The sequence below is a fragment of the Euprymna scolopes genome, chromosome 14 (assembly GCF_053919585.1).
Source record: "Euprymna scolopes isolate OS-2025 chromosome 14, ASM5391958v1, whole genome shotgun sequence".
Lineage (NCBI taxonomy): Eukaryota > Metazoa > Mollusca > Cephalopoda > Sepiida > Sepiolidae > Euprymna > Euprymna scolopes.
In genome coordinates, this window is record NC_136495.1 from 124,064,861 (window position 1) to 124,080,222 (window position 15,362).

Consider the following 15,362-nt stretch of genomic DNA (forward strand, 5'->3'; position numbering starts at 1 on the left):
GAAGAAAAGGAGAAAATATTGTTCGTATTAAACTTGAAGACGACCATGTTGTGGTTAGCTGGAAAGCATGCCAGCGGTACCGAGTTCCCCAGGCGGGCACTTATAAGAAAGACGCTTTGTTCATGGAATCTGCGTTCAGATTTAGGAACAGATGGAAAGTAGGGGAGATTTTTGGTAGTGGTTGTGGCTAGAAGTGTGTTCTTTGTGAAAGTTTAGCGTTAGTGGTAGGGAGAGCATATATTGGAGTTCAGACTAGCACATGCCATGAAAATAACGATAGAGAAGAGATAGGCTCGCAACGTCTCTTCCGTGGGAAAAAAGGTCGCAGAGATAAAAAAAAAAGAAAAAAAAAGAAAGGGTATCACCCACCAGGCTTCGAAGCCGTTTCTGAACTCTGTCGAAGCGAAATAGCATACTCTGGGCAGTTCCTTCCATGTATTACAAGCTAATTTCAATGCATTTTGTGAGTTTTTGTTTTATTTTTAGTACTAATATTTCTTAAGCTTTTGTTCTAAACTAAAACCAGTGAAATGCTGAATACTTTTGCAAACAGAAAAATTAATCGGCCACAGCCTCTTTACCCAGGAAGTAAAGGTAGATATTCGGTGACCTGTGTGTCGAAACGCGGGTTGTGGGAGTGAGGACGGCTGCCAGAGAGCAGCCTTAAACGACTGCGCGCCGTCGCATGGTAAAGCAAACCCTCAACCAACACCAACACCATCGTCGCCGCCATCGCCGCCCCATCTTCCACCAATCTCGACACACGCAAACAAACATCCCTTCGCCTTCACCCTGCAACACGCACACACGCAAAGACACTTGTACGTAGTCACTGCGAACACGCACAGGGGAAAACCCTACGCCACCCATTGCCATCCGACGACAGTCAAGAAGTGATGATGGCGGTGTTGGTGGCGGTGGAAGGTGTTAGGGTTAGCTGCGGAGGGGTTGTTGGTTCTTTTTCACCGTGGGAACGGACTCGGTACGATATCGAGATCTGACTCTCGTGCGGAGTTGGCCAAGGTTGGTGGAGGGTTTTTTGTGTCAAGCAACAGGACATGGCAGCGATGCAGTGGAATGTCATTCGGTGGGAAGCAAATTGAAAGAAGGAGTAGGGCGGAGCGCGTTGCGTTTCGTAACTTAAAGAGTGCGGGTGTTTAAGTAGTCTAGATAAAAGAATACATTCAGCAGTCTTTTTCTTTCCTTCTTTTTAATAAAATCCATTCTAATCTTTTACATACGTAAACAATCTATGGAGACTCCAGGCTGTGAGGTCCTAATTTCGAATATCACTTAATTCAACCACGCTGACGAGTCTCGTAAGGACAAAACACGTGTTCGAACATAATTATCTTTAAAACAAGCAAAATATATAATATCCTCTATAGTATATGATTTTTTACAGAGCTTCATCCTATTTTACCAGCTTTGCAGAAAACTAAATTAAAATAAATATAACCCACATGTGGGTCATGCAATAAATTTAAGTAAAAAGCAAGCTTTTTTTACCACAATTTATAATAATCTATGTATTATTTGAAGAATGAATTCTGTATATTCAGATATATTAACATACGAATATTATACAGTTACTTTAAAATTCATACGCTTCAGAATATACATTTTCCATCATTTGCTGAGGAGCTCAGAGCAATGCCACAGCGATTTGTATTGTTGTTTGGCTTATTCTTATAACGAAGAAAAATTTGTTGATTGTACATAAAAATATTGCTTTGGGATTCTTGAGTCATCCATTCTTGCAAGATATTCTGACCATTGCATTTGTATGTTAATCAAAAATGTTTCATTGCCAATAATGTCACAGCTTTCCAATAACTCATTATTTAACATTGAAAATAAAACGTAGACATCTCATACGGAAAAATCTAATTGACTGATATGCGCGCAACGCAAGGTCCATATAGAAGAGTAGACATGTCGACGTTTACTTTCAGAGACATATTATGACTGCCTTAGAGTGTGTGCCGCAATCTACCAAATGCTTCAGTGGCTTTATTGATTCCGTTTTGGTCATATATTTCAGATTTTGCATCATGAGACACTATAAAGCTGATGTATCTAAATGGATATACAATTGTCGAAGCCTCGCCATCAAAACATACAACGTGAAGAGTTTGGTTTCAGCTGGTGAATAAGTTCAGTCGTCGTTATGCTAAGTGTAAAACCAATGGTCTTGCATGCATTCGAGAAGACGTTGTGCATATCCCCAAGACTATGGAAGGTAAGGATATAATTAGTAAATATTGTCCGGAACACCAATCCTTCTTAAAGCACTCCAGAAGGTCTCCCTGCTGATAGTATCAAATGCTTTAGTGACATTAACAAACGTAACAAGTAAGTCGGTTTTCTTCTTCCTTGCTTTCTCCTGTACAGTGTAACCCCGGAATACGTCATTAAAACTTAATAACAAACTACAGTACAGTATATAATACACATGTTTATAATCAAATAACATGTTCGATGTGATTGCCCTATTTTCTTAAGGAATGGCGCTATCATTACTGCCTGACTAATTAATCATTTGGAGTGTCAAATGAAAACAAACAAGATTTTATTTGTTCTTTTCTTTTTAGTGATGTTTGAAACAACTTTCAAATACAGCTGAAAAAGTTTAGCTATTGGATATCGGTATAAATGGAAGTTTATTAAATCAGAAACGGTTCAGAGCCAAAACACTGAATTTCGTGGGGATTGTTTTTGACTTCCTTTTTACTAATAATATTCTTATCTTCCATAGTCTTAAGGATATGCACAACGTCTTAGATACCTTCTCGAATGCATGCAAAACCATTGGTTTTACACTTAGCATAACGAAGACTGAACTTATTCACCTGCGGGAACCAAACTCTTCACTCTCTCCACAACAAGTTGTATGTTTTGATAGCGAGGCTTCAAAAATTGTATATCCATTTAGATACATCAGCTTTATAGTTTCTCATGATGCAAAATCTGAAATATATGACCAAAACGGAATCAATAAAGCCACTGAAGCATTTAGTAGATTGCGGCACACACTCTAAGGCAGTCATAATGTGTCTACTCTTCTATATGGACCTTGCGTTGCACGCATATCAGTTTTTTTCCATATATCCAAAAATTAAAATGTCAAAAATCCAAAGAATCAGGAAGCCAATGAAATTACACTCCATAAGATCAAAATGGAAGAATCTAAAATCCGAGGTGTGAATGGATTAGAGTCAAGTCGAAGAATTCAAATGGTAAAAATTAGATTAGTAATCCAAAATTTGATAAAACAAATTGTAAGGAGTCTATAAATGATTAAATTCCTTACCATTTGTTAGGGCTTTCTGGCAAGCAGAAAATTGGGGAAAACAATTTAAACGAAAGAATTTGAATAAAACAATTTAAAGCCGGAAATCTAGTTTACATATAATATCATATGACAATTACAAGAAGAGAATGGACAAGCCGCGCATGCGTAGTCCTCCTCTGGTACTGGATGTGAGACGACGCCACAAAAATAGTGACGAAATGATGAATGTGAGAAGTGTGTAGGGCCAATGTTGCTTTCACATTTTCGCCAAGTTTCAGAAAAATCTAATGAATGAGGCAAAAGTTATGGTGCACAACATGTCATTTTTGCCATTTAAGGGAATTTTCGACCTCTTTTAAGCCCCTGGAGGCGCAGAATCACAGTGAAAATGGACAAACGGTGCGGTTTCATGTCTTAAGACATGTATATTGTAATTAAACACCATGTAAATCACTATATAGACATACGCTTAACGTTTTGGAGTAATGTGAAAAAAAGAGTCTAAAAAAGACATTTTTTAGCGCTAAAAGTCCCAGAGGGATGCAAACCAGAATGTTGCCAGGGCCACCAATACTAGATTTACATTGATAACAATGGCCTTCAGATTTTGGCCAAGTTTCAGAAAAATCTAATAATCCCCGAGGACGTTGAATCTCAATGTCAATGGATAACGGTGCAGTTTCAGGCCTTAACACATGTATATTTGAGTTGACCACCGTGAAAAAATACTATATAGTCAGACATATCAAGTTTTTGTTGAGAAATATGAAAAAAGAGCCATCAAAGAGGGCGTTTTCAGCACTGAAAGTCCCAGGGGACGTGAACCAGAATTTTGCCAGGGTCACCTATATTGGATTTATATTACGAACAATGGGCTTTAAATTTTGGCCAAGTTTCTGAGAAATCTAATGGATGAATCAAAAGTTATGGGGCAAAAGTGTCATTTTTGGTCATTTTGGGGCATTTTTTACCTTTTCTGAGCCCCTGGTGACGCAATGGGGGGGGGAAGAATGTTTTACTGTGCACATCTATTTAATGAAATACAATTTGTGGCATAATTTCAGGAAAATCCAATGTACGGTTATCTGGCAATCGCACGGACGCACGAGCGCACGGAAGCACGGGCGCACGGACGCCATTGAAAGCATAGGCCCCTCTCCGATAAATCGGGAGACCAATAATAAATAATAACATTAATAGCTAGAAAGCAAATATAGGAAAGAAAGGAAAGAGAAAAAGAAGAGACGAAAGGTGCTAAAAAGATAGCGAACAAAAATGGGTAGGGGTGGTAATGATGATGATGATGAAGAAGAAGAAGAAGAAGAAGAAGAAGAAGAAGAAGAAGAAGAAGAAGAAGAAAGCAATGCATAACAAATGAAGGCAAAAAAAAATGTACATGCCATACTAGACCTGTTTCAGTGTAAGAAAAATCTCCTGGTACAAAATCTGACGTTTCTTTCTCTAAACTAAGCAGCGTTTGCATGTGCTATAGATTATATATTATTACTAGTATTTCAGCCTGGAGTTTCCCGGGTGTATGGAGGTGCATGTTGAGCAAAAAAAAAAACGGTCATTTTTTTTGAAACTTTGATCCCTATTATGACCCCTTAACATTAAGTGTTTTGGGGTCAAATCATTAAGTAAGATCCATGTCCAAGGAACCTATATCTAAAATTTCAAGTGTAGACCTAAAATCGTCGGAGGGGTTTGATAGAGTTCTCAAAGGTCAAATCGTTGACCTTTGACCCTTTAACAGCCAACTTTCTGGCCGAAAAATGATCACAGAGATTTTCACAAATCTCAGTATCCTGTATATCAAATTTCGAGTCTGTAGAGTTAAAATTGAGATAGAATTGCGTAGGTAAATTTACACACACAGACACGTTCACTTTTATAGATATATAGATATATAGATTGGTATGAATTAAAAACACAGACTCGTCAGTTTAAATAACACTTGTCTTAACTTTTTTTGTGTGTTGAATGGCATCCTCTCTTTTTATATTCCAGCTGTAGTCTTACAACATGCCAGGGTTCCAGTTTCTTTTAAAATATTTCTGCATCATCGAAATAAGTCTGGTGTAATGTCTCGCCATGTTTACCAATCAAATCACTAAGCTCCTCCGCAAAAATTTTGAAAGAGACAATTTTGCAAAAACCACCTAATTCGACAAAAAAGAAAACCAGAAATAGATTTTCCATATGTTGGCTACAAATGTCTTTGAGTGTTGAGCAGTATTATATTTCATATTTGTTCAGAAAATTTGCATTTACCAATATTTAGCTTAGATATGCATTTTGATTTTTCTTTCAGCTTTATATTTCACGGTACACATCATGCTGTTCATATTTGCATATTTGCTGAAATACTTTCGGTGCGAATTTTATACCAAAAGGAGTATATTGAAATTGTATAAACATTTATATGTATATATATATATATATATATATATATATATATATATATATATATATATTCAAAAATACATGAAAATAATTGAGTAATCAACAATAAAGCAAGGGAACGATGGTCTTCTTCTGTCAAGAAGTGACAATCACCATATATATATATATATATATATATATATATATATATATATATATATATATATATATATAGTCTTGGAAGTTTTTAACCTTTAAAACTATACAAAAATCAAATTATCAGTCGTTAGAAAACCATTTAGTAAGTAAGTCATTCAATCACCTGCAATCACTGCATAAACTTGCTCTCTCGAATCCACTATAGTATGACTAATAATTTATTTTGTAAGGGATTATCAGTTGTTTACCATGAAAAACTGTTTCGGGGATTTAATATATATATATATATATATATATATATATATATATATATATATATATATATATATATATAGTCTGTTTACATTATTGGTTACATATCTGTATACATGTTTAAGTGGAATAATTCAAGGAGACCACCTCATCAGACCAATAAAAAGAAGATATTGAAAAATACCCCTATCCATTTTGTACGCTATCTTTCCCGCACTTTCCGTTTCTTTTTATTTTTCTCTTGCCTTTCTTTCCTATATTGGCTTTTTTTCAATGACTCTCCTTTAAGTAAATTATATATATATATATATATATATATATATATATATATATACACTTTATTTTTTTACATAAGCAATGATATGTTGCTACCCAATCATGAGCATGTTTCGGTCAGCTAATTACCGGTAACTAGAGAGCTCTTACGGCGATACAGCTTATACGAAAGCAAACATTACAAACTTTGCTTTCCTATAAGCTAGATCACAACATATTACTGGTGATGTTTAGCAACATTACTGCTGATGTGCAAACAAATAAAGAGTATACTCTGCTCTATTTCGGTATTGAGCATTCTCGTATAAACCTCGCTTGACTTCATTAGTTACTTAACCTCTGGAAAATAATAACCTCAAAGTATACACACACGCACACACACACACACACAGACATATATATATATATATATATATATATATATATATATATATATATATATATTTCTCTTACAGTATTTCTATGTAGGCACAAACTATAATTATTTTACATAAATTCTCGGACATGTCAAGTACTCTGGTATTAAAGTTCTTTTTTTCTAAACGTTGCATTTAAAATGTTTTTCGATTTTCAATTTAATTCGAATATTGATTTTGCCTATTTAGCATATCTTAACCATTCCGAAAATTTGTTGGACAATGTATATCCATGTTCCACTTATAAAGTTTCCATTATGGTCATCATACTGTAAGAATCCAAAGACTCTATTGTTGACATTATTTCCTCGGGATTTTCTTCTAGTCAGAATTCTTTCTAGAATGACATTGGGTACTTATGAGTGGGGCCAGGTGAAGGTTGCCAACATCCTAAGTGAAAATGATTTTTGTGGAACGAACTGGATTCGAAATCGGAACACCGAGAGAAATAAAAGTCAGGTTTAGCGTCAGGATAGATTTTCTTACGCCGAAATATTTCTACTGTGCCATGAACTTTTTTTACCTCAAAATTTGTTGCACAGTTATTGATAAAAGGCGTCGAAATGTAAACTGAACTAGTTGTGCAGCAATAGGTTGTTGCAACCAAAGTAAATAGCAGCTAAATAAGAAAAGAAAAACAACGTATAATACGAAAAGCGTCCTGTAATGCCTCCTATTTTTTCTTCCGACCGTAAAAATCAGAAAGGATTGCAAATTGCATTGTTATGATGACTGAACCTATGCATCACCTGAAAGTTAAATCTTCCTACTGCAAATATTGACGGTATGAGACCCCAAGAAACACTGGGAATGGTAGTGACCATGTAGAAATATGTATTCCGGAGTATAACAGGTAGTTTCTTTTAATGGTATGACTTCCATCTGCTAAGGTCTTCACCAAAAATAGGAGGCTTTAATTTTGGAACGACCCTCGTATTTGCAATAAAAACAATTCATGCATTTTTATATGGAAGAATATTTATTTTGCAAACGGACCAGCGTCCATTTGCAAAATAAATAGTCTGTGTCTCAGAAAAATGATACTTAATGCTACGATCGGCAAATATGACCAGCCATACATGTACATGGAGATTTGTTCCATTCAATGAAATATTATCCGTAGGCGTACTTACAATACTAAATCTGAAACTAAGTTAACATATGGAGAAAACTGACTGCTGCGTGAATTACGAGTATAGAAAATTATCTATACTCTATCCTATTAATACAATTCTAAATGTTTATTTATTGATGTGTGTATGTGTATATACACATAAAAAAACTTTCGAGACGGATGCACCGAATTGAAAAAAAAAATTGTTTCCTTAAAAGGTGTGAGTCCCTAGATTGTCCTTATCTATATATGGTTCGTAACGAACAATGCCGAGTTACACAAAAAGCTCAAAATAAGGGTGTTTGTGCCGTTTCGTTCAATTGTCGAAAAAGTTACCTGTCCATGTCAAAGGAATTTAGCACAGTTGCAGTAACATCTTTCGGCATACGGACAGGACTTGTGGCGCAATGGATAACGCGTCTGACTACGGATCAGAAGATTCCAGGTTCGAATCCTGGCAAGTTCGTAATAATTTTAGCCATCATTTTATTTAACGTTTACTCATTATCCTTACCCGTAGGGTATTTTTGTTTTTTCAATGATTTTGTTTTGTGTATGTGGGAATTTCCAATACTCCGATTTCACAAGGAAAGCATTTATGGTAAGACGACGTTGTATGTACTTGATGTTGAGTGTATGCGACTTTGTGCTTGACTCGGCGTTGTGTGTGCCGACGCGGCGTAGTCGCTAGTTTTAAATAAAAAAACGTTATTCGCAATATAATAAACCGATTATCAGTAAGCATTTGAACCGCTTAGATATAAAACTAAATCTGATGAATTTATTATAAGAAATTGTGAGTTATCAGCAGACAAAGTAAAATCATTAAACCATATTTCTTTCTGGTGATAGTCGTTTGTGTTACGGTATCGTGATACTGGTATTACCAAAGAAATCTAATTGGATGGTGTTCCTAATAGGCATCACAAAGTCGATGGAAAAAAAAAACAGTCTTTTGAGATCTTCTGTCTTTGGCATGGATAACGTTGTCTTTATATACGTTGGGCATTTTTCCCCTTATAATCGTACTCTCTTGTATTGCTAGTATTTGATTTGACGCCATCATAATGTATATGCCATACCTCACTAGTTACATAAAATTATGTTACGCTTTAAATCAATAGTATAATAAATAAAGATCTGAGCAGAGGTAAATAACTTTTGAAGTTATTTCTTTGGGCCGTCAATCACATGCCAGCAGGTAAAATGGACAATAAAATGAATACAAGATGATCATCCTGTGGAGAGAAATGTTATACGCATTTTAATAAGACTCAACAAGTTCTCACAAATGAAAATCTAAGCAGGATTGAATTGAAAGTAATATTGTTAGGTACAACCTGAAAATGTAACTTATAACTAATAATTGAGTTATTTGACTTGGACCAAAGACGGGATACTTTGGACTAGAAAAAAGAGCATGTCCGCCATGACAGCTTTTCATGAAAACAAAATGCATTTAACATCACAGACTTTACTCATTCTATATCTAGCGGTTTCTATTTTACCATTAAATCTGTAAGTTGCGAAGGAAAAATACGTTATCCCTGCTTGTTTTAGTAAGTATTAAACTCGATAACTTGTATAATAAAACGTAACAAATACTCACAATTTCAATTTCAATAATATTTACGCTTGGATTGCATTTCCTTTTTTTATTTATCGATATTAATATTGTTTACGTTTCTGAAATTTTAGATGAGGATTGGTTATTCGTATTATTTGGATTTTTCGGACTACTATTCTTATCTTGTCTTGCGCATCATTTCGGTTCAGTAACGCTTCGGTCAGTGTAACCTCCTACCTCCTTCAAGTGTATCTTGAATTCTCTTGAATTTGGACGGAATTTAGAACGAATCCGTTTATTTATTTCAAGGTAGTACTATGCTCTCGTTCCGGCAGCCATGATCGGATAGAGGTCCTAAGTAATTATGAATTGTATTTTTCAGTCGCCCGCACCATTAATTATAAATAATAGTAAATATGTACAGTAATAAGTCAAAAATTATATATATATATATATATATATATATATATATATATATATAGTAATAAGAATTAGTAATAAATAGTGATATTTATTACGAAAATTAAAATGAGTTTAACATTCCGAAAATTTGTACTAGTACTGCCCCCAAAGTACGGATTTTTAAAATACTTGGAAAAATCGATTATAAATGTGATATTCTTCTAAAGATTGAAGGCTCAATTCTTAATATGGACGACAGCAAAATACAATTGTGAATTGATTAAGACCTTTATGCATGCACTCATGGCTGACAGAAACAAGAGAATGCGCTCCCCTCCCCCGCGTAAAGTAAATAAAGTATTCCGTTTGAAATTCTGTTCAAATTTCCGAGTTCGACAGAAAAAATCCAGAATTCGACAAGATACATCTGAAGAATGTCGGAGGTTACATCGACCAACATGTTTCAAAACTGACACTCAAGGTGAGAACATTAATCCGAAGAGTCCAAATAATATTGATTATTAATAATTCACATGAGATTAATAACCAATTATTATTCACTGATTAAAACAGGTGATGTTTTCGGGAATTCTAATGACATCCATTCAATATTCTCCAATTCCTTTGAAAAAATCAATGCAATTAAATTGGAATTGTTTTTTCATCGCATTCTCGTTGATGACAGACAGTGTCTTCTGAAATTCGAATCACAATAATCACACTAATAAACAGTTTCCGTGCTGTTTTAGTTAATGGCTAGATTTTGCTTTCCCTCCTCATTATACCCATCCTCTCAAGACCGATAAAAGCCTCTTTTTTTTCAATTGAGAAATGACATCTTTAATTAGTATTTTGATACGTAAATATCATGTAGTTTAATTGCGTTTATATTTTATATTTATCGATTTGCTTTTACAAATGTCCTATTGAAATTTGGGTGTTGTTTTTTATTTTTCGTAAACAAGATTGTAAAGGTTTGATAGAAAGTCTAAAATTTGTTTTAAGTGTGTAACTAAACAATTAGATAATAGTGAAGAAAAAAGGTTGATTTTACGTATAGTGAACTTGTAACGTTGTAAACATGTGCTAACATGCAGACAACTTCATAAGAAACAGAGGCCAAGGAAGAAATCGATTCTTTTCTTCCAGTTGAACAACAAAACATTTATTTACAGGTACTTTCCAGAATAATGCATCTTTTCCTGCCACTTTCGGGCCACTTTTTTAACACGTCTCTCTCTTGACCTCTCACTAATGTGATCATCGTTTGCGCACAAATTTCTTCTTTTCATAATCTTTTCCCTCTTCCTCGCTGAGACGTCACCTCGCACACGAATCGGTATTTGCTTACAGCTGCCATACGAGCGTCCGACCCATGTGATAAAATGTCAGCTTGGCATAAATAATTAGACATTATTAATTTACTAATATACATCTAATTCCGTGGAATTTACATAGGTCTCGTGTAAATTGCACGGAATGAGATGTATATTGAGTCACTTAATATGCTTTTATAAAGTGATAAAGCCAACATTTTTCTGAATAACACAAAAAATAGTTTTAAACAATAGCATAAAATTATCAGCAAATTGTTCATCGTATTTTAAATATAGAACTGACACAAATAAGATAAATTAATAAGTACTAAGAAATACCCAGAAAGTAATATTTTACAACATAGTTCGATACAAGAAACAATCTTTAATTTATATGAGACAATCTATTTTTGTGAGAGACCATCTTTAATTTATTCCTTCAGTTGATTACCTTATGCTAGATAATATTTTCACTGTTTCTTTAGAATGTTTCCTATAGTGTGAAGGTGAAGAATCGGTGCACGTCGGAATTACTCTGAGTTCATTTCTCACACTATTACAAAACTGATCATATAGTACTATTATGATATTCGAATACAAAGCTGAATCAAAGGGAAATAACTCTCATAGTCCCGCCCAATGCTTCTAAATTGGCCTGTTTAAAGCCGATTGTCTGAAAATTGATTTTATTTGAAGCAGTTTGAGTACGATTATAATAATATTCGACAACTAAACCGCACTAAAGGGAAATAAATCTCATTATCTTGTCCAAGTCTTCCAGATTGGCCTATTTAAAGTCAAATTTCGGAAAATCGGTCTTATTTGGAGCAGTTTGGCTTGCAAAAATTTGTATTTGATGTTTTTTTCAAAGCATAACATCCGGACTAAATAAGAAAATCAGTATTTTCCTTAAATAAAAGTAAATCTGTAACAACAATTTTCGTTTAGTTCTTTAACCGATGGGAAATAAAATGAAACAGATGAAAGCTAATTAAGAAGAAACAGGAGTAATGGCTTTTTACCTATTGTGTACGTAAAAAGAAATCTTCTCATAAAAACTAGACATAATGAAACTTCATAGCCTGTTGTGATTCATAAGGACAATTTCAGCAGGGAGTTGTATAGCTAGATGTTTGTTCAGCTTACATTTAAATAGCTGTAAACGATACAGTGAAGAAAACAGCGAATGAGCAATTCGAGGTAAGAAGTCATTAGTGTAGCAAGTTTCTCAGCATCCGGAGATCTCTAAATTTAAGGGGGGGGGATTCTGTTACTGGTCGGAGTAATTGGGAGAATTTACGTTAGGAGTGACAAAATTCCCTTGGAGTTCTTGTAAAACCAGCACAGAGATGAATAAAAGACTATGTATATAATTTGATTATTTCTAAAATTACGAACATTAGCATTAGGGCAAGAACTCAACGAACTTCTTTAAGACTCTCTTTTGTATGCTTCCAAGAAAGAGAGACAAGTAGATCGTGTAACAGCTCAGATGAGGTATCACTATTCCCTGCATATGTATACTAGTATAGGATATGTGAGATGTTGTCTAGCCTGGTAGCGTAAGGTCACCTTCTTTCTTCTAGCGAGATTCGAAAGCGGGACCCCATTTCGAATCTCGTTCGATTCAGCATCTCTGATGAGTCGTAGACGACAAAAAACGCGTCAGTGGATACTTATATTTTAAAAATAAATAATATATATACCGCTCCCCATGTGGGGCTACCAAATTGGTTAAAAGGGAAAATTATTCCCAACTCGCATTTAGGTAAAAATGCACTTTCGTAAATAATTGAATTCATTCAAAACATATCGCTAAAACCAAAACCACCATCTCTCTCTCTCTCTCTCTCTCTCTCTCTCTCTATATATATATATATATATATATATATATATATATATATATATATATATATAGAGAGAGAGAGAGAGAGAGAGAGAGTGTCTCTCTTCCTATATATATATATATATATATATATATATATATATATATATAGAGAGAGAGAGAGAGAGAGAGAGAGACAGACAGACAGACAGACAGACAGACAGAAAGACAGACAGAAAGTGAAAGAGAGAAAAGGTGAGATATTACTAATTGTGAAATTATTACTCATGCTTTCGTAAGAGGAAACATATCTAATTTATATGTACGATCGTTTCGGAGGCGATATGCTCTTATTCATTCGAGATTTACAAATAAAACCGTCGAGAAATAAGTAAAATATTTCTGGATATCATCTGCTCCTCAGCATAAATGAAGGTGAATCGGAGAGCAGACACCAAATCTTAACTAGCTTATTGAAGTAAATATAGTTTGTTAATCAAGAATTGAAAAAAATAAACATTTTTTAAGTGGAATAAAAATCATGTGTTTATATAGGTAATATTAAATATATGTCTCTGTGATACAATTTAAATATTGTGTCATGATTTTTAATTGGATTAATGGTACAAAGAGGAAAACTAGTAATTACACTTTCGCTTTTATACTTGGATAGGATTTTGATAAAGGAAGAAATTAACTGTAAGTATGACAAGCTGGTTTATATATATATAATTATATATATATAATTATTTTTTACTATAATAATTAAATACCTACAGACACTAGTGTTTCATCCTTTCGGGAATCTTCAGTGCAGGGTGTCACGATTACTACCAGTCGAACGATTCCAACCCCGTATCACGAGACATCTCTGGCTCGATTAGCGGAGACCTAATCCATTCGGCTACCATTAACCGCTTGAAATAACGTTGAATTTTAAACATCTTAATTTTAAGTGTTCATTTACGCCAGACAGACAGTGATCTAATCGTTATACGATGATCTACGCATAAGAGCTAAATTGACCGACTTTTAATTCAACTGAAAGTGCTCAACGATAAGAAACGAATTTCTTAAAGGGGCTGTCTCATATATATATATATATATATATATATATATATATATATATATATATATATATATATATATATATATATATATATATAAGATTATAAAAATATATATCCTTCTAATGTATATGTTCAATATTTTTTACAAATTGCCACGATTAATTAAGCTAAAAAATAACATGAATTTATGCTTTTAGATAATCTACACTGATAATAAATATTTTAAAGTATCGTGTATTTTTTTCATATTCGTCTTGTTAATATGGTGTGTCTTATACGTATTTCGTTGAATGATGGAAATTAATCAAACAACTCATCAGGGAAAGACTTATGTTCCTTAGAAAAAATACTGTAATTGTTTTTTCTTTCAGAAGAATGTAAATCTATCTGATGAGATTTTGTTGAGTTTCCACCATTCAACGAAAACTGTGTGAGGCACACCATATTAACAATATAACACTATGAGTGTGAAATAAACGCACATAAGTATTGGATATGTTTACTTGCGTTATAAAAAAACACAAACACACACACAGCACACACACACACACACACACACACATATATATATATATATATATATATATATATATATATATATATATATATATATATGTATGAACCGTTGGAATTAAATTATTTAAATTACAAAATTTGACGAGAAATTTATTATTTGAACAAGGAATACCTCAATTTAAATTTATTTCTTAAATTCATGTATTTTCAATAAATGGCTCCTCTAATCAGAGGAATGTATTTGTCAAATTTCTCTTTCTAGGCAGTCGTAAATTTCGTTAAAGTTTACAGCATTATATAATCTGTAATCTGAATTTATATATATATATATATATATATATATATATATATATATATGCATATTAAACACATATGCATATATATATGTACACACATATATATATATATGCATATTAAACACATATGCATATATATATATGTACATATATATACACATATATGCATATATATGTACATATATATATATATAGAGAGAGAGAGAGAGAGAGAAGGAGAGAGAGAGAGAGAGAGAGAGAGAGAGAAAGGGAAACTAATACTAGAATAACATTTCGTATTATTGTTCCTCTAACACGTATAATTAATACTCGTTTGGAAGATTCAGGCGATAATTTTTGTTTTGATCATAGAGTAGGCCACCCTGACTATCTACTTGGGTGGTAATGTGACCGAGTACGACGATTCGATCATCTCTTTACTTCTAAACAGTGCCAACTTGACTATAATCAGTGTTCGTTTGACCTAGAGTAAT

The 15,362-nt window shown here is 33.6% G+C and overlaps 1 non-coding gene across 1 annotated transcript; it reads left to right on the forward strand.

Moving 5' to 3' along the window:
- Positions 1–8,290: 8,290 nt before the first annotated feature.
- Trnar-acg (transfer RNA arginine (anticodon ACG)) lies at positions 8,291–8,363 on the forward strand. The gene has a single exon. It is a non-coding gene; the product is annotated as a tRNA-Arg (tRNA).
- The last annotated feature ends 6,999 nt before the right edge of the window (positions 8,364–15,362 follow it).